General features: G+C 39.2%; 1 protein-coding gene across 2 annotated transcripts in view; it reads left to right on the top strand.

Moving 5' to 3' along the window:
• Positions 1-18900, top strand: part of NPFFR1 (neuropeptide FF receptor 1) — a 254087-nt gene that overhangs the window by 68347 nt on the left and 166840 nt on the right. Inside the window, exon 2 of one of the 2 annotated variants that reach the window (XM_083148475.1) lies at positions 17230-17288. The exons of the other annotated variant lie outside the window; for it this stretch is intronic. The gene's annotated coding sequence lies outside the window, so the exon portion shown is untranslated. The remainder of the gene's footprint in view (positions 1-17229; positions 17289-18900) is intronic. 2 annotated transcript variants of the gene reach the window in all.

The raw sequence follows: 18900 nt of genomic DNA, 5'->3' as shown, positions 1-18900 counted from the left end.
TCTTGAGGAAATGTGGGGCTTGAAGAGTGTTTTTCCAAGCTCTTCCAAAATATTACCAATATCGTCTTGGTAAGTTTCTTATTGTTCCAGTTGGGGTTTAGGGGTTTGTCCATAGGACAAAGACATTTTATGCACTGATATTATAAAATTAAATGATCAGTGGTCATCGATTTGCTTCCCATTCTCAATTATATGTGTTCACATGTTGATCTACGGTATCCACTGCACCTTTTGTCATGTTATAGTACAAGATTTTATTTGATATATTTATCTCTGGCCTATCACCTTTTTTGCTTGCAGAATAAGATTTAAGAATAAATACCACGATAAATGTATTTACATGACAGTGGGTTGACGGTCTGTCATGTAAATACATTTATCGTGGTATGTATTAATAAATCTTATTCTGCAAGCAAAAAAGGACCAGTGAGTGCACCCTTTCATTACCTGTGTAACTTTGGAATCACCTACTATTCGGACTTTCTGGTCTGTGGCACCCCGGCTGATGTTTTCTAAGGAGGAGAGTACTGTCCTGTCTGGATGGATATATATATATATATATATATATATATATATATATATATATATATATATATATATATATATATATATATATATATATATATATATATATATATATAATCTCAATCAATGAACTGATGCTGTAATGATCATTTTCATCATTTTTTATTTTTGAATTAATGTGTTTTGAAACATTTATGGTCACTCACTAATATAATATTCACAGCAAGTCATATTGACCCAAACAGAACATTAGTAGTAACTTCAAATATCTCTTGAAAGAAATAATAATAAAATAAAATAAAAATTTGATCGATTGAATTGATGATAAAATTCATAAAATATGGAGACAAATTGACACAGAAACTCATTTAGTTTTGGGTCAAATAGACCCAAACATAGCAGCAGGGTTAAGCCTGGTAAAGTGATAAAGTAGAAGAAGATAATGCACTAGCCATTTAACTGGGTTTAAAAAATGACAGTTAGGAGTTTAAGGCTGGTGCGTTATCATCTTCAACTTTATCACTACTTTATCTACCCTAGTGTGTGCGGGTGCCGGATGACTGCCTGACAGGGGGGATCCTGATGGTCAGTATCCCAACTACCGGTGCTCCGAGCCTGCATCATTGCGAGTCTGCAAGGGGCTTCTTTGTGCTTGCCCCCCTGTCAGAGCACAGTCAGTCAGAATTACAAAGTCGGTATACTGACCTTCGGGATCCTCCCTGTATGGCAGTCTTTCCCACACCCAAGTGTGCAGTGTGAGGTTTCCCTTCTATTCCATAACTGGTTTATATTGCTCTTTTATTAAGTTAAATAAAACATTCTGGATGCTACTGTAGTAATCAAAGCTCAGACAGAGATACAATTGTGAGAGATAAAGTACTGTATCAACCAACCAGCTCCTGTCATTTTTCAAATGTAGCCTGTAAAATGTAAAGAAGCTAAATCGCTCACTTTTTTTTAACTCTCTCCCCCCATTAATCTACTATTCATCTCTGCAATAATTTTATACTGTTTGGAGTATATTTTTTTTATAGCTGTACCTTTAAAGAGAATTATTATGATAATAATTATGTGTACCATATACAAGTGCACTTATGCTAATTGAAATGATTCTGCAGTCATTTTCACCTGTTGGCTTAATTATGGATAAGCCAAAGAAAAAGTGCTGCCCTTAACAATCACTTGATGCATATTAAGTTTTGACATTTTGACAACTGAAATGAGTTTATCCACTAAGAGAGCGTAAATAAGCAACAAGAACAAACAAGGGAGGGCAAATAGCTGCACCTTAATGGATGATCTGGTCAAAAGAACGTAATATACAGCGAGCAGAGTCCCCGTTCTTCCCTCACATTTCAATGTTGTACGTTCATATTGTGAACTCGGCGGGGTCCCTGCCGCGGATGGGAACTAGTAGCGCTACTAGATCCCATCTGCCACTTAAAATGCACAGTATATTGCCATTATAGCTATATATAACTATAATCAAACCAGTTCTTTATTTTGCTAAGTAAAGAGATATATATATATATTTTATCATGTTTAATGGGATAGAGGTATGCGTGGCCAGAGTGGGGTTGTTAACAAGCCAACACTTAATAACAAAGTACAGGTTTGAATACACATAGTTAATAAAAGTCATTGTAATTTGTCTGCAGTATATTGGAGTACATTAATCAAAACCTAATGTACTCCCTGTACCTGATTATGCAGTTTGTGTTCAGTGTGTTCCAGTAAGTGCAAATCTGTTTGCCTTGTATTTATTTATTTTACACAAATAAAGTTGATGAATTTCTCTTTCATACGGTTAGTGAAAGTAATTATTCTTGTTTTCAATGTGTAATTTCTTGTCAACTGACACATGTAGAAGACGTAACTTTTTTCTTCAGAAACTATTTTATTGAGTTTTTCATGAGAAAACAGAAAAAAAGAAGTACAAGAAACAAGCACATGAGAATCATTGAACGCCTGAATTTTTCTTATAAAGTATAAGCCTGTAGATCAATTCTCATTGTCATGAAACAAATAATCAGGTTACTGGGAAACATTGAGTCTGATCGATTATAAGGTCAATATACTGAGATCAAATCCACATACCTAAATATATCAGAAAATCCTTTGTTAATCCTCTCCCACACAGACAAATGTATGAGTACACAAAGGATATAATGATAGAAAACTCTCTGATGTTAAGTCCACTGCACAACCCATCAAAAATAATAGGCTGCACAAAAGCACTCCAACACAATTGGATCAAGATGTTCAAAATAATTTCCCCAGCATAACCGAAAACTGTGACGTAAACAAATATAATCGTAACTTACTACAACATTAAACATTATAAGGGAAAAGAAAAGAAAAAGAGAGCAGATAACATATGAGGAAAAACAAGACAGGGGGAGACAAAACGGTGCATCCTTATAAGTTTTCACAAACTAGTATCTGTAGTATCTAAATAATATACTGTACAGCTTCATATAAAACAAAATGAAGTCCACACAACCCTCACAGATCCCAGTTGGGTATCAGGATCCGGACAAATTTTTCAATAAGAACCAGGAGGTATGGTCAAACAATTTATCAGTATGTGTTCATGTTTCAACGTCTAAAAATTCCAAGTAGGTACCCCATTTCCTATAATACCTCTGCACTCCCATCTCAATATCCAACAGTGTCGCCTGTCGCTCATAGTAGAGAACTCGTAACATCTAACAATCTATTGGTGACCTTCATCAGTGAAGGAGTCAATCTCTCTATCTTATGATACAAAATACATTACATAGCTATGGTGACAATGGCCGTGAGTGCAGGAAGAATTAACTTTTTTCTAGGGCCAAGATCTCATACCCTAAAATTAACCAGTAAACAAGCGATGGGGTGTTTAACTACAGATATCCTAAAAGGTTTCTTATTAAAAGAGACTACTTTATTCCAAAACTGGGCTATTTTGCGACACTGGCACACATGGTGAAAAAAGGACGCACTCCACACTAGACATTTACGGCATTCACTAGAACAAACACCCCACATATGAGCTCTGAGTCTGTGAAATATAAGCCCTGTGAATCTTAAAATGTACCTCCTGTAAGGAAGCCAAATGTAGGTATTTATATATGAACTGGGTCATTTTAGTCAATGTTATGTGATTGTCAATCTCAGGAATATCCAGCTTCCACTGCTTGATAGTGTTATCCCATTACTTCTGAGTACGGAAAACCTGGAGCTCCCAATATAATCACGTAATCTATATCAGCTTGTGCTGGACAATGTTGAAAAAAAGTTTAATGGGGTCCTTTTCAGCATCCGGTAGCATTGCCTCCAGCATAGTCTCCTTGAAGTGCCTGATCTGAAGGTATAGGTAGAATATTTTCCCTTAAAGGGCCGTAAAGGAGAGCAACCGACCTCCCGGGTCGAATGCATCCTTGAATGCTACAATACCAGCTGCTTTCTATGCATAAACAGTAGAATTATTAAGATTTGGTTCACAGTAGGCAGGAGGGGTTCCCCCAAAATGTAGTATATGAGGAAGAATAGGGGTTCCTTCTATGTCTTTTGTTTGCATATATCCAAGACCGATCTGTGTCTTTAAACAAAATATTGTTCATAACCACCTTGGGGATTAACTTGACAGGAGAATGCAAGATGGAACTAGGGGAATATGGTTCAAGCAATTCCTCCTCCAGTTTAAAGTTAGTAAATACCGATTTATCCCAGAACAAATCTGTAATCTATCGAAAGAAGGTGTCGCTGCAGTATTCACTTACATCAGGAATGAATAACCCTCCCTCCTGTTTGAACGCGACTCTAGGATTCTTACCTGACCAGAGGAACATTTTAAACAATAGCTTATAGTGTAAGCTATTTTTGGAAAAGCAACCCTTTTCATAACTGTGGCTCTCCCCAACAGGGATAAAGGAAGAGCTCTCCAATCATCTAGAAATGTGGCCATTGCAGATATTATAGATACCATATTGGTAGCATAAAGTTTATCAATCGTTTTCAGGAATCTCATTCCCAAATACTTCTGTAAGAGCACAACAATTGGAAACTACAATACAACCGGGTCATCCTTCATAGTAGATAGATCCTCTAAAAGAGGCAACAATTCAAATTTTGAATAGTTGACTTTATATCCTGTAAATCCCCCCCAAAACTTCTATTTGTTGGACTATAGCTGGGATAGACACTAACATATTTGACACAAACAGTAACATGTCATCTGCAAAAAGTGCAATCTTGGTCTGTAGGCGGCCAACAGTAATTCCAGTAAATACGAAGAGTTGATGTCATTGGATTGCTAATGATTCTTGGGCCATAGCAAAAAGGAGAGGGGATAATGGACACCCCTGTATCGTCCCTTTCCTTATATAAAAGGGGGAGGAAAGGCAACTGTTACCCGGTACTTAGGTCTCTGGTTCTAAGTATAGAGATGGTATAAGGGAAATAAAGTCTTTGGGCGCACCAAATCTGGAAAATGTCTCAAACAAATGATCCCACGAAACAAGGTGGAATGGCATTTCAGCATCTAATGACAGTATGACATTCGTTCTCCCACCGCTCAGTCTCCAACCTTTGCATCACCGTCAAGACCTTACGCACATTGGTGACTGACTGTCTGCCCCAAATAAACCCTGTATGATCTGCATGAATAATCAAAGGGAGAATCAATTTCAATCTATTTGATAGTATTTTAGTTAAAATCTTATAATCCGAGTTTATTAAGGAGATGGGCCTATAAGATTATGGTACAGGTGGAGCCAGCCTCTGCTAGCGCGAAATATTGATAGTGCTGGTGGAGGCTGGCAGGGGGCGTGGCCGGCGGACCCTTTTTGTATGCCATCATTGGTGTACCATTGGTGTTGTAGTTTCAGATTAGTATCAGATGCCACAATTGCCCAATGTTTTTTGATACTCTTTTGTATCCTGCGGGATGTGTGATCATAAGTAATCACAAAGATGAGACGGTTCTTTTTTGGAGGTTTGGGAGTGTTGTTGGTGGCCTTCAAATTCAGGCATGCCTTGTGAAGACATCTCGTGATGGTGTCATCAGTGTATCCCCGTTGTCAGAATTTTGATCATCGCTAGTTGGTCTTCCACCTGGTTTCTATCGGTGTTGTTGCATATTACACGCATAAACTGTGAGACTGAAAGATTCTCCTTAAGAGTAGAAGGGTGCTGGCTGGAGTTCAGTAGTAGTGTGTTTCGATCTGTGTCTTTGCTGAACAGGATGGTCTTAAAACTTCCGTTGGAGATGCTCACATTTATATCCAGAAAAATTATTAATTTAGCATCCACTTGGTATGTGAATTTTATGGGTAGATCCTTCTGGTTCAGGACCTCTACCATTTTTTCAAATTCAGTCTGGGAACCTCTCCATACTAGAAACACATTTAGGTAACGCTTGTACATCAAGATGTGCTGTCGATATTCGGGAATGATGTGTGTGACATAGTCAGTCATGAATATTCCCGCATAAGAGGGGGCCAGGTTGGACCCCATTGCGGGTTCCAGCTGTTTGAATGGAACAGGCGTTCTGGTATAACAAATGGTTACATGTTAGAACAAGATCTTGTTGTTTTTCTGGCTTGATAAAGGGGCGCTGCCCCGAAACGTTGCCATCCCATGCACCATTAAAATCTTTGTCTGATTTTGGAGACATAATTTCTAAGTGCCGCCCATTCTGTTCTTATATATATACCCCCAACGTTTCGGGGTTCACTAACACCTTTTGCAAGGTGTAACAAAGGGGTTAGTGAACCCCAAAACATTGGGAACCTTTTCCATTGCCTTTTAAAGTTTTTTTCAAAAGACCTCCCGAGTGCCTCTGTTTGCTTTTGGATGATTACATGTGATTACCACCGAGAGGGCACCGGGGCAGTTGTGGCCAATGGAGGAGTGCTGGGCTGAAATATGCTTTTATATATATATATATATATATATATATATATATATATATATATATATATACTGTCCAAATAGAAGCAGCACTGTCCGCCAAAGTAAAGAAATTTCAAGGGTGCTCAACCAGAAGACCTAATGAGGTCACCAATACACTCGTCCAAACTCGGTGGCACTCCCTCAATAATGCACGCTTCACACAGGCTTAGAATATAAGCCTGTGTGAAGCGTGCATTATTGAGGGAGTGCCACAGAGTCTGGATGATTATATATATATATATATATATATATAAGCAGGTTTTTGCAGGTTAGGCTCTCCTAAATGTTCAAGAAATAACTGAGCTGGTGCAGGGCACATAGGTACATGAACAAAAGCACTCACCCTCTCTGTGTAGAAGGAATTGAAGCCAGCACTCAGCGATGTAAGTGAAAAAACAAAATAGCTTTTATTGCAAACACATCATTGCAAAAAATGACAGCTGTAGAGACCTGACAGCCCTGTCAGGTCTCTACAGCTGTCATTTTTTGCAATGATGTGTTTGCAATAAAAGCTATTTTATATATATAAGAGAGAGATCAGAAGAAGCAGACAGCGGCACTCAATAGGGATTTTTTCAGCGTGTATATTATAGAAACAAACCAACGTTTCGGGGTCTTTGTCAGCCCTTTGTCAAGGTACAAGTGCAATCAAATGTAAAATGTAAAAAATGTGCTTACCTTAAATAGCAAAGTGATAAGTGCTAGGTCGCGTCATGCAGGACAGACACACTGGCGCCGGAGAGGCGGAAGTTCAGAGGTCGGAGAAGGCGGTCCTCCTGGCGGATTTCTTGTCCTTGCACTGCACAATGGAACGCAAGCCTCATAGAGGCTATGGAAATGTCTACTAAGACAGTGATGTGGGTGGATTCAGGTTCGGCCTCTGCCTGTCAGTGGCCAGTTCCTGCGTGACCTGACCTACAAAACCTAAACATAAACACTATAGTAAAAAACCGCCCACCATAATCAAAGTGCATGGTATCAATGTCATCAGAAATATGCGATGCTAAGAGCGCAATATGTGTTACATAGATAGTGGGTCAATAAAAATAGTGAACCTAATGGGGAAAAAAGTGTCTGAAAGTAACGCTCAAAAACCGTCATAAGCACAGAGCGTAACCACGCAATTAAGCTTGTATTGACAGGGAACATCATGTTCTTACTTAAATATTAATTAGACCTGGTTGCAAGTTGCTGTTTAAGGCTTAAGGCTATAATACTGTTCTCAATATGATAGTTAATCAACTGATGCAAAAGAAGGCATCCTGAGGCAAAAGCACTCCTGTGTCGACACAGAATGAGTGTCGTTAGGCCATGTAATCTTTACAATTAAGGTATTCTTCCGGACTCTAGTATGGTCTATATCAGAAAATGTAAAGGGATAGAAAGAGTTAAGCGGAGGAAACAAAAGCAGACAATATGATGTCCAAGGCATCCTGAGGCAAAAGCACTCCTGGCTCGACACAGAATGAGTGTCAATAGGCCATGTAATATTAACAATTAAGGTGTAGCGTTACATTCAGACACTTTTTTTCCCATTAGGTTCACCATTTTTATTGATCCACTATCTATGTAACACATATTGCGCTCTTAGCATCGCATCTTTTTGATGACACTGATACCATGCACTTTGATTATGGTGGGCGTTTTTTTTATTATAATGTTTATGTTTTGTAGGTCAGGTCACACAGGAACTGGCCACTGACAGCCGGAGGCCCACGCTGAAACCGCCCACATCACTGTCTTAGTAGACATTTCCATAGCCTCTATGAGGCTTGCGTTCCATTGTGCGGTGCAAGGACAGGAAATCCGCCAGGAGGACCGCCTCCTCCGACCTCTGAACTTCCGGCTCTCCGGCAAATGCCTGTACAATCTTAAAAACAAATGAGGCTTATCTGTAATGCTTTCGGCCCAAGCATACAATCTAGGGGTATCTGCTGCATCACCCCTTCTGCTCAACGCATTTTGTCCTTCTGTTATCCCATGGACTTCCTCAGGAGTATGGCCAAAAGCATTACAGATAAGCCTCATTTGTTTTTAACATTGTACGGGCAAATGCATTTTATTTTTTAATTAAAAACTGTGTTTACAATATTACGCTAGGATCTCTATCCTTGTCTTTATCTCCTTGTTTTGGGTATATACCAGTTGACTGGAGACGGAGAGATTCTTTGACGGACTCATGGGAGTGATTGCACAAGCCTAATATTTAGTGGTTGGAAACCACTACATATGGTACACCTTTTGAATTTGGGGTGTTAAATACCAGTGGTGGAGGTGTAGTGTGTACACCATTTAATACTACACTATTAGGCGCTTTTTTCACCCTATATTTTTCAAATCTTTTGAAGTGGCATATTGAACTAGCCCATTGGAAAAGAGCAGCCGCCCTGGAAGAAAGGGAGAGTGTCGTTTTAAAGGCAATTTGTGCATAAAAAGACTGGAGACTTTTTTACTTAGACAAGTATTTAGTTCTAAATTGGTTTAGCGCAGGTACCACCACGATATATATATACTATATATATATATATATTAGTGAACAGACCCTTGCATCGCGCCACAGGTAATTAAAGTACTAGTGTGGGGGCAGCCTTACTCACAAATCCCCTGTTGGATAGGGGGAAAATTATGGAGTGCAATTGTGAGTTGGCACCCCTATTTTTGATCACCACAATAAGCTCAATCAAGCCTTAGGTAATTTCACTCTAGCGTACAGTAAAAAGTCCATATAATTTCAAATGTTTATTAAAAATACTTTTTCCACACAGTGGTTGCAGTTATTCCAGATCTTTATAAATTTCATTGAGACATCTCAGACACTTGGAAACAGCAGAAGATACCCAACGTGTTTCGCCCCTTAACGGGACTTCATCAGGGGTTAACTAAAAAGTTAATAACATACAATTGTAAACATTAAAATTGTTACCAAAACAGAATTGAGTGTTTCTTAAAAAAAAATCATTTTAAAATTGGACTTAGAAGCTAGTACAATGCTTGTTCGGCTACATAATTCATGATTTTATTAACATGATACAAAGAAAGACTTCAAGCGAGAAGATGAGAACATGTGAACAGAAGTGGAATGGCAACCAAATAGTATATCATTTGAAATGACATATAATTATTCAATGGATTACATACCGGATCACAAGAATAGGTTAAAGGTACTCTTTACAAGGATAAACAATTCATAACAGGATTGTTAATGAGTCCTTGCATACATGAAGTACCTATTCTTTTATTATCTACATTAGTAGATCGACTGAATGGAGAATGATCTTCCTCCAGACCTATAAAATTTATAATCAGCAATATTTAGTTTGGTAATGTGGAAATATATGAAAAAATACTTTAACTGACATCCATATTTGTTCTTTATTACTTACAATGTCGCTAAAGATTATTCTTTCTGACATCAAATTCGCAGGTAAGATCTCTTTAAGTGGGTATACCTATATATATATAAGTGGATCAAAAAATATATTTTTATATACTAAGGTTGCTATTGTTAACCATATGGAGTCCCACCCCTTGTAGATGGGAATACATACCTATAAGGTCAAAATGATGATGATATCACCAATTGGTCTGGGAAGACTCAATGTGTTCTATATAAGAACCCATGCTAAATTCCTGGTGGATCCAGCTGTTTAAACAGACAAAAAGATGTCTACTAGAGTACGTAATTTGCTATTAGAAAGTGAACATCTCATAATTTTGGGACAGATAATGTACAGAGGAAGGAGTGTACATACCTTAATTGAATTATAAAGCGATAAATTCAGTACAGAATCAAGGATTTTTCTAGAGGCAATTCTCACTGATTAATACAGAAAAATATTATGAGGACATTTTCAGGAGAATAAAAATTAGTCCTTGCTTAAATATAGTATAAAGTATCCCAATTGTGATATTGGGCAACATTTGCTTAAGTATAATGTGGAGTATCACAATTATGATAATGGACAGGGGTGCTATTGGAATCAAGGTAGATTTTAAGCCTGTCAAAGCATAGGATTTTCAATTTGGACCATACACCAATTTATTTTTATTTTTCCCTCCGGTGTCCCAGCGTTGGTGACTGGGACTGACGTCATCGGCACCCCGCGTCAGCCGGAGCGGGTTGCCATGGAGATCTGTGTAAACAAAAAAGTGAAACAAGGTAAGTATAGGAAACATAATGCGGAGACGGCAGGAGGCTGTCCCCAGTGATGTGCCGCAATAATGGGCACAAAGAGACGGCTTATATAATACACATGTAAATACAAGGCAATGCACTAACAATATATGTGGGTCCGTGGGACAGAAGGGGGAGTAATTGGTAAGGATGAGTGGAAATGCATGGGATAAGCAAAGGGTATGGCAAAAATGTTCCAAAAGTTCTAAAAATTCACAAAATGTGGGCAAAGAGAAAGCAAATGATCACTGGTCCAAGGGACAGGTAGAAGTCCTTTCATTACAAGAAGTAAATCAGTGAGAGATACTCGTTCAAGCCAGCAGGTGCAATGGTGTTCAGTTTGTGTATCCAAGCTGCTTCTTTTTGCAGAAGGAGCTTCTGTCGATCACCACCCCTCCTGAGGGGTGGAGTATGTTTGTAGTCCTTAAAGTGACAGGCAACTGGTTGGTCAGAAACTGCACCCTCCAAGGCCAATTTGATCGAGGAGCAGTGTGCTGTCATTCATTCTTTAAAGGTACGGGTGGTCTTACCCACGTATAGCAGTCCACATGGGCACCGGATGGCATAGACCACAAACCTACTGCTGCAGGTCATGGTCTGTTTAGTATTGATGGTAGTACCCGATTGTGGGTGTTTAAATTAGTTCCCAGTCTACAAAAAGCGACAGGTGACACAGCCGATACATCGATAGTTTCCCGGATTAGGAAATGTCCACTAGTTTTTTTGCTCATTTCAGTGACATTACTTTTCACTAAGTAATAGCGCAAATTGCAACCTCTCTTGTAGCAAGGTGGAAGAGTGCAGCTATGGAACATCTGGGTCCTGGGATACCAGTGGTCAGAATCTCCTGGCTGTGTTGATGATATCTTTACTGGAGGTAGAATAAGTATTTGTTAGTGGGATAAGGCCCGTGGGTTCTGCCTTAGCAGTTTGAGGCACCAGTGTCTCACATTTTGGGATCCGTAATGCTCTCTCTTTTGCCTTGTGTACCTGTGCCGGATCATAACACCTTAAGATAATTTTCCTCATCTGGTTCATTTTGCATTCTGCATCAGCATCCGAACTGCAGATGCGTCGGACTCTCAATAGCTGTGAGAACGGTAGACCTCTTTTCAAGGAAGGTGGGTGTTGACTGGAGGCAGGCAGTAAATTATTTCGATCGGTGGGTTTTTGGTATAATGTGGTTGTGATACCTGATTGTGAAATGGCGAAGCAGACATCCAGATAATGTACTGACTCACTGCTACTGTATATTCAAAGGTGAACTTTATGTTGTCATCCATGGTGTTGAGTTCATTCAATGTAGCCACAAGTATGTCAGGGGTCCGGTCCAGATTAGTGGGACATCATCGATGTACCGTTGGAATGTGTGGTTAAGAGAGTATCAGATCCTTCTCTACTTCAAACATAAAGGCATTTGCGTATGTTGCATTGTATGTATCTGATACTCTGAGACCAAACGCGTTGGACTTTCTCTACATGCGGTTTTACTCTTGATAATCCTGTGAAGACAAATAAACAAATATTGAAAGATATCTCCTTTTTTATATTATTCTAGCCAATAGAATGTATGATATGCTAATTATTGTGCTAACATTACTATTGTGAATTTTTTTTTTTAAAGCTCTACTCTCCCAGTATGAGGAGAGAGTGAATTAGCTACACATAACCATTGTTATGTGTAGTTGTTACACTGTTGTCTCACCATTTATGTGATCCTCAAACCTCCACCTGGCGTCTGTACGTGTGTGGAGGGTGAACTAATGGCCTAGACCAATAGTAAACAGGCACCTATTAGGGTGTTTTGTCAAGCAGCTCCTCAAGGGGGTGTCAGGCCCCTGTAATGGTGTATGTAGAAAAAGCAAAAATGTCGAGCGCTACAAAGGTTGGATCAATATGGTATGGTAAATTCAACAATCTATTTATTGCTAAAATAGGTGGAAATTATCCACATAAACAGGTATATATCTGTGTACACAGTTACAATTCAAATATTAAAAAGGGTTACATACAATGACATTGAAATAAAAAATGGGTTTATACTTATAGGCTGGATACTTGAGGAAATGTCCTTTTTGGAGGTGGTTGATATTATTGTATGGTCTGTAGTTGGTTGTAGGTGGGGTCCATAAACCTTGCCGGATAAGAGACGCTGGAGGATGGGTATTTTCCCACTGGGATCGTGGGTGTCCTCGACGAGATGCGCCCCTGCAATCCTTAATATGCAGGTGGTGGTGTCCCCAAAGGTAGATGGTACCAGGTGGTATGAGTGTCCAACAGACAGTAGCAGTAAACCAGAATTGTACTCCAAGGAACAAAGTATCCAAATTAGCCAGAAAACCCAGGTAAAATCGGCTTTTAAAATCAGCAGGTGCTCCCTGTCAGGGAGTGGTGTCCTTTTGGGGACACCACCACCTGCATATTAAGGATTGCAGGGGCGCATCTCGTCGAGAACACCCACGATCCCAGTGGGAAAATACCCATCCTCCAGCGTCTCTTATCCGGCAAGGTTTATGGACCCCACCTACAACCAACTACAGACCATACAATAATATCAACCACCTCCAAAAAGGACATTTCCTCAAGTATCCAGCCTATAAGTATAAACCCATTTTTTATTTCAATGTCATTGTATGTAACCCTTTTTAATATTTGAATTGTAACTGTGTACACAGATATATACCTGTTTATGTGGATAATTTCCACCTATTTTAGCAATAAATAGATTGTTGAATTTACCATACCATATTGATTCAACCTTTGTAGCGCTCCACATTTTTGCTTTTTCTTGGCGTCTGTACGTGTCACGTGGTCGGCGTAGCCACTGCGGCACTGATTGACGATGTCACTATTACAACAATAAACAAATCTGTGGAGCAGATATCGGCAAATACATTAATATACATACAAATTAATTCTTAAGTCATAATACAATAAGGACATAGCAACAGACACTCATATCATATTACAGGAAGCAGTTTAAACCCAAAGTTTCATTTAGTCCATTCGGAGTTTAATAAAAAGATCCATCTGGATTCTTTCTGTAATAATAACTTTGACCTGTTGCCTCCTCTAGCCAGGATCGGTACATGATCAATAATTTTGTGTTTAAGAGCTGTCGGTGAATGTCCCATCAGTGCATGGAAACCAGGTAAATCTACATCTTCCGCTACGATCGGACAATATTTTTTCACCGCCTGTTGGGCTATATTGCTGCAAGTATTGTAGCAATTAGGCCAGAAAAGTCTATTACAAGCATTGGTTTTCCTTTTTCTTTTTAATGTTTTATTGCGAGGAATTGCTAATACACGTTGTTTGGCAAACAGCACTTCAGTACGATTATATAGTCTGTCAACAAACTTTGCAACCATATTGTCCAGTTATGTTTCCAAATCCCCAGGATCGCTACAGATCCTGTGGACCCGCAACAATTGCGAATATGGTAATCCCTTTGTTACCGAGGGGGGGTAAAAACTATTATGACACAGAAGCATATTACGATCTGTGGGTTTTACAAATAGGGAGGTATGCAATATACCATTGGTCAAAGAAATTTTAACGTCAAGAAACTCAATGACCGATTCTGAAATTGTACATGTCAATTTTATAGGACAGGAATAATTTTTTTTAAACATACTTACTTGTCCCCTGGTGGTGCCCCTATGGTCCCTATGCATCCATGGAGTCCTCAGGCCTCCATGGCAGGCCTTCAGCTTCATCTACAGCATCTCCAGCGGTCCCAAGAGTGCATTATGCGAGTTTCAAGGCGTGCCGGTGACGTCATACTCAACCTGTTTGTGTGTATGTATGTGTGTATATATGTGTGTGTGTATATGTATATATATATATATATATATATATAGTTGAAGAAGAATTGCGGCACTCAAAGGGTCTTGTGCACAGACTTTTTCTTTGTATTTAAAGCAGGTTATGCTGACATCATACAAGTCGATTACTTCAAAAGCATGGGTTAGTGCCCCGACGTTTCAATGCTGATATAGGCATTTTTATCAAGGGCCCATGTTATTATCAATAGTTGCAAAAAGTTTTACTGTGTGAAATATAACACTGCATAATTGTCCTTAATTAGACCTGAGCGCAGTACAATTTTGTTCTCAAAATGGGCAAAAAAAATGCTGCACTGCAAGTGGGGCAGATGTAACATGCAGAGAGAGTTAAATTTGGTTGGGGTGTGTATTTACCCTGCACAGAAACAAAATAACTCACACAAATCTGAAGGTGGCCATGCATACAGATCGATTGTCAGATTGGGCTGGTTGGAACAAACACCTGGTAATATCTGAATGACAGTTTTTGTCAGTTTTCCAGCATTTCAAAGCAAATGGTCAACTGCCATTTGCTCTCATCCATTACCAGGATTTTGTTCCAACCAGCCCAATCTGACAATAGATCTGTAGATGTAAGGCCACCATAACTCTCTGCACATGTTACATCTGCCCCACCTGCAGTGCAGCATTTTTTGCCCATTTTGAGAAGAAATTTGGGTACTTATGTATTACAGTATCTGGACTCCCATGTTAAATGCACCCCATTTTTTTCATACCCCTACTATCCAACTACGCATGGAGTTGATTTTATATAGTGTGGCGAGCGCAGCGAGCCACCGTGCCCGAAGCGTGGTGAGCGCAGCGAGCCCCGCGAGGGGACGCGGTCTCATAAGAAAAACGGGAGTCCAGATATTACATAAGTACCGGCAATTTTTTACTGTAGCGATAAAAACTCACACAAGTACAGGTGTTATAAGATTATAACACAATAGCCCATATAACAGGGAATAACACAACATGGCAACTTTCAAACAGCGGCGCACTGCACTCCCCAGCCTGGCTCCCAGACCTGCCGCATCACCACGTCACAACTTGCGTCCTCCAGCTCCGTCCAAACGCGTTTCGTCCTACGGGACTTCGTCAGTGGGTGTGTCCATGCACAGACAAAAGGGTGTATATAGAATTTCTAGTTGTTAATACTATCAAATCAATTAACTTCAGCCTTGCTTTCTGGGAGTCCCGAACTCCAAATCTATCAACCTCCGGACATATTATGCCCTGAGTTTTTAGCCCTATTTCATTATAACTCCGTATTAACCGCGGCCATTTTTTTGAAGATTTTGTCTCCATTTACTAAAGCAGCCATATAGAATTAATTTTTAGATATCACGGCACTCTCAAAAAATGAAGCTTTACACATAATTTAAAAATACAGAAGAATTAATATATATATATCGATGCATAATTCATACATATATAACACATATCAAAAGTATATAAGAATCAAAATTTATAAACATATAAAATTTTATAAAAATGATACTTTAAAAAAAAAATTGTAAACCTTTATAGAAAATGACATATACAAAAAAAAAAAAAAACATAAAACACATATATAATTAGTGTACGAATTCATATACGCTTCCCAAAACTATATCAATTCATTAATAGACATTTATTGGTCTGATCTAAACAATAGATTTGAAGAAGAGAAGAGGAAATATATACATTATTCATAATATGTCTGTTCCTTACAACTCTATAGCGTGATCATTAGGACTACTTAAAAAGATTTCAGGTGGCAACCTGGCGCCCCTTGATGGTACCATCTTACACTGAACCCTTAAAAGGCCTTCCAATAACTGCCACCCCAATTCAGAGGATGTAACCCATTTTGGGCCCAATTTACCACCTACAAGATTATTATTATTAAAGAAAAGGTATAATATCACAATTTTCATTAAGACCACTCGGTACTAGTGTATAAATTCATTCAGATTGTTTTGTTATATGTATAATTAATTTTATTAGACTTAAGAGGCTGTTATTAAAGTTTAGCACTATGGTAGAATGCATTTTCACAGTTTGCCACTCCCGCCGGCGCTGGCGTGCACATGGGTGCTCCGGCGCAACCGTCAGCTGGATAAGAAAAGACAAGAAGGATATTAATTATTTTATATGTGTAGTACCCACCTTCTTGACATTCGGTAATATTCTACTGGTTTTAAGGGCCTGATGGGTTATTTATTTATTCCATAACAGCTAAACATGTAAAAATCATATTTATACCCTCTGCTTACATAGAGCTGTGCGTAGAATGCAAAACTGGCCGTGTATGGAATGCAAGGCCATGTTACTTCAGAAGGTAGAAGTTCAAGTTTACTATAGAGTACGTCGACGGCACACTATGCCATGAATGGAACGCACGGCCATATTACTTCCGCCTGGAGCCGGAAGTTTAAGCACACTAAGTAATTTAACAGCACTATTTAAAGAGGATACTGGCAAGGTGAATGCATGCTACTGATGAAGGATCTGAGGATCCGAAACGCGGTTGGAGTGCCTTGCCATTCCTGATTGATTTGACCCATTTTGGACTCCAGGCTCGTTTGTCCCTTTGGTCAGCACCACCAGTTTCCTGAGCTAGACTGACATTCCTTGGACTGTCATGTTCCTGTTGTGCTTTGGGTTATTTTATATGCTTTATCCATTCTAAACAAATTGTAAGTGCAAATCTTTATTAAAATACTTTGTTTTTAAAGTTATGCTTTTTCTTCTTTATTGCATATGACTACATTGGATGAGGATTTCACCATTGGAAGATTATTACATTGAACTACCCTACATTGGAGCATTATATTATGGTGACTTTATACCCATTTGCCAATACATCTTTTATCTCTGGGGACCATTTTAGGGCTTAAAATTTTTTTATTAATTGTTTTATATGTATCTGTTGTTAGGCGTTTTTTTAATGTCACCTTTAATTTTATTTGAGCGGCTTTCAAGTTTGTTGTGCGCACTTTAATCACTTAGTCACTTTCTCTCACAAAATCACATTAAACACACAAAATTGGCCAATATCTACTAAACTCAAATTAAAGAAAAAACATTTGCTGAATCACATATTTGTTAAAACTTTCATTATAAATCCCTCCATAGAGAATAAACACTGCTCTAATGAGTTGTTTTTGTTAGTGAGCTGGCTGTCTTGGTTAGTGCTTCCGTCCTTCAAAGCATTATATCAATTGTAACCAGCTGGAATTTTGCAGTCACAGGCAAAGCATAATTATATTATGTGCACATTGATGTTATTGCGAATAAGACGGATAACCAAGACAATCCTGCACTTAGATGGTATTAAAAGCGATCATATACTTAGCGTCAGTTGTCCTCTTGAGAGTTTTAACTGTGGGATACAGTGTGGGCTGGATGTCGGTTGCATGTCAGATACAGGGGTTAGTTTCAGAACTGCCCACTCCCACCAGAGTCAAATCCTGCCCCTGAGCAAGGCTGCAAATGGCATAACAGCTGTGTGAAGAAGGCAAAATCCATTCACCATCACTCACCGTCAATTGTGCACCCCCCCCCCCCCCACCTAGACTTACATGGTCCTGAGGATATTGGTGCAACTGCTGATGTCAGTGGCTCTCCTCCCAATGGCCAGGCCCGTCTGCAATTTCAGCAGCACTCCCAGAAAATGCCAGGGTGCTGCCCACAACTGCCGTCGCTGGCTGTAGCCCCTCGTAGGGCTCCTGCATGCATACTGCGGACGGTGCACATACGCGGCTCTCTGATAATCAGCAGGGCTGCAAATTTGCAGCCGTGCAAAGAGATCAAAATCAGCCCCAGAATGTGGGATGGATACAGTGTAGGTTGGATACTGTGCAGGTCAGATAAAGGGCCTGATTCTGGTTCACTCGCAAAAGCAAATTCTCTCTCTAATGGACAAAACCATGTTGCACTGCAGGTGGGCCATATCTAACATGCAGAAAGAGTTACATTTGGGTCGGGTTTGTACTTCAAACTGATATTTATATTCCAGTGTACTGTAAAAATAAAGCAGCCAATATTTACTCTGCACAGAAACAAAATAACTCCCCCCAAATCTAACTATCTGCACATGTTACATCTCCCCCCACATAGTTTTGTCTATTTGAGAGAGAATTTGCTTTTGCAAGTGAACCAGAATCAGGCCCACAGTATGGGTCAGATGCAGTGTGTGATAACATTGCAGGTTGGATACAGTATTCGATACATTGTGGGACAAATACGGTGTGGGCTTAATACAATGCAGGTGGGATACAATGTGGGATACAGTTTGGAATACAACGTGGGTGTTATCCAGTGTAGGTAAGATACAATGTAGGTTTTATACAGTACATTGCAGAATACAGTGTGGGCTAGATACTATCCAGGTCAGGTACAGTATAGTTTGGATACAGTGCAGGTTAGATACATGCAAGGTGGATAATA

Source organism: Crinia signifera, chromosome 6 (assembly GCF_055691185.1).
Source record: "Crinia signifera chromosome 6, ASM5569118v1, whole genome shotgun sequence".
Classification (NCBI taxonomy): Eukaryota; Metazoa; Chordata; class Amphibia; order Anura; family Myobatrachidae; genus Crinia; species Crinia signifera.
The sequence above is the reverse complement of the archived record's forward strand: the minus strand, read 5'-3'. Positions and strand labels throughout refer to the sequence as shown.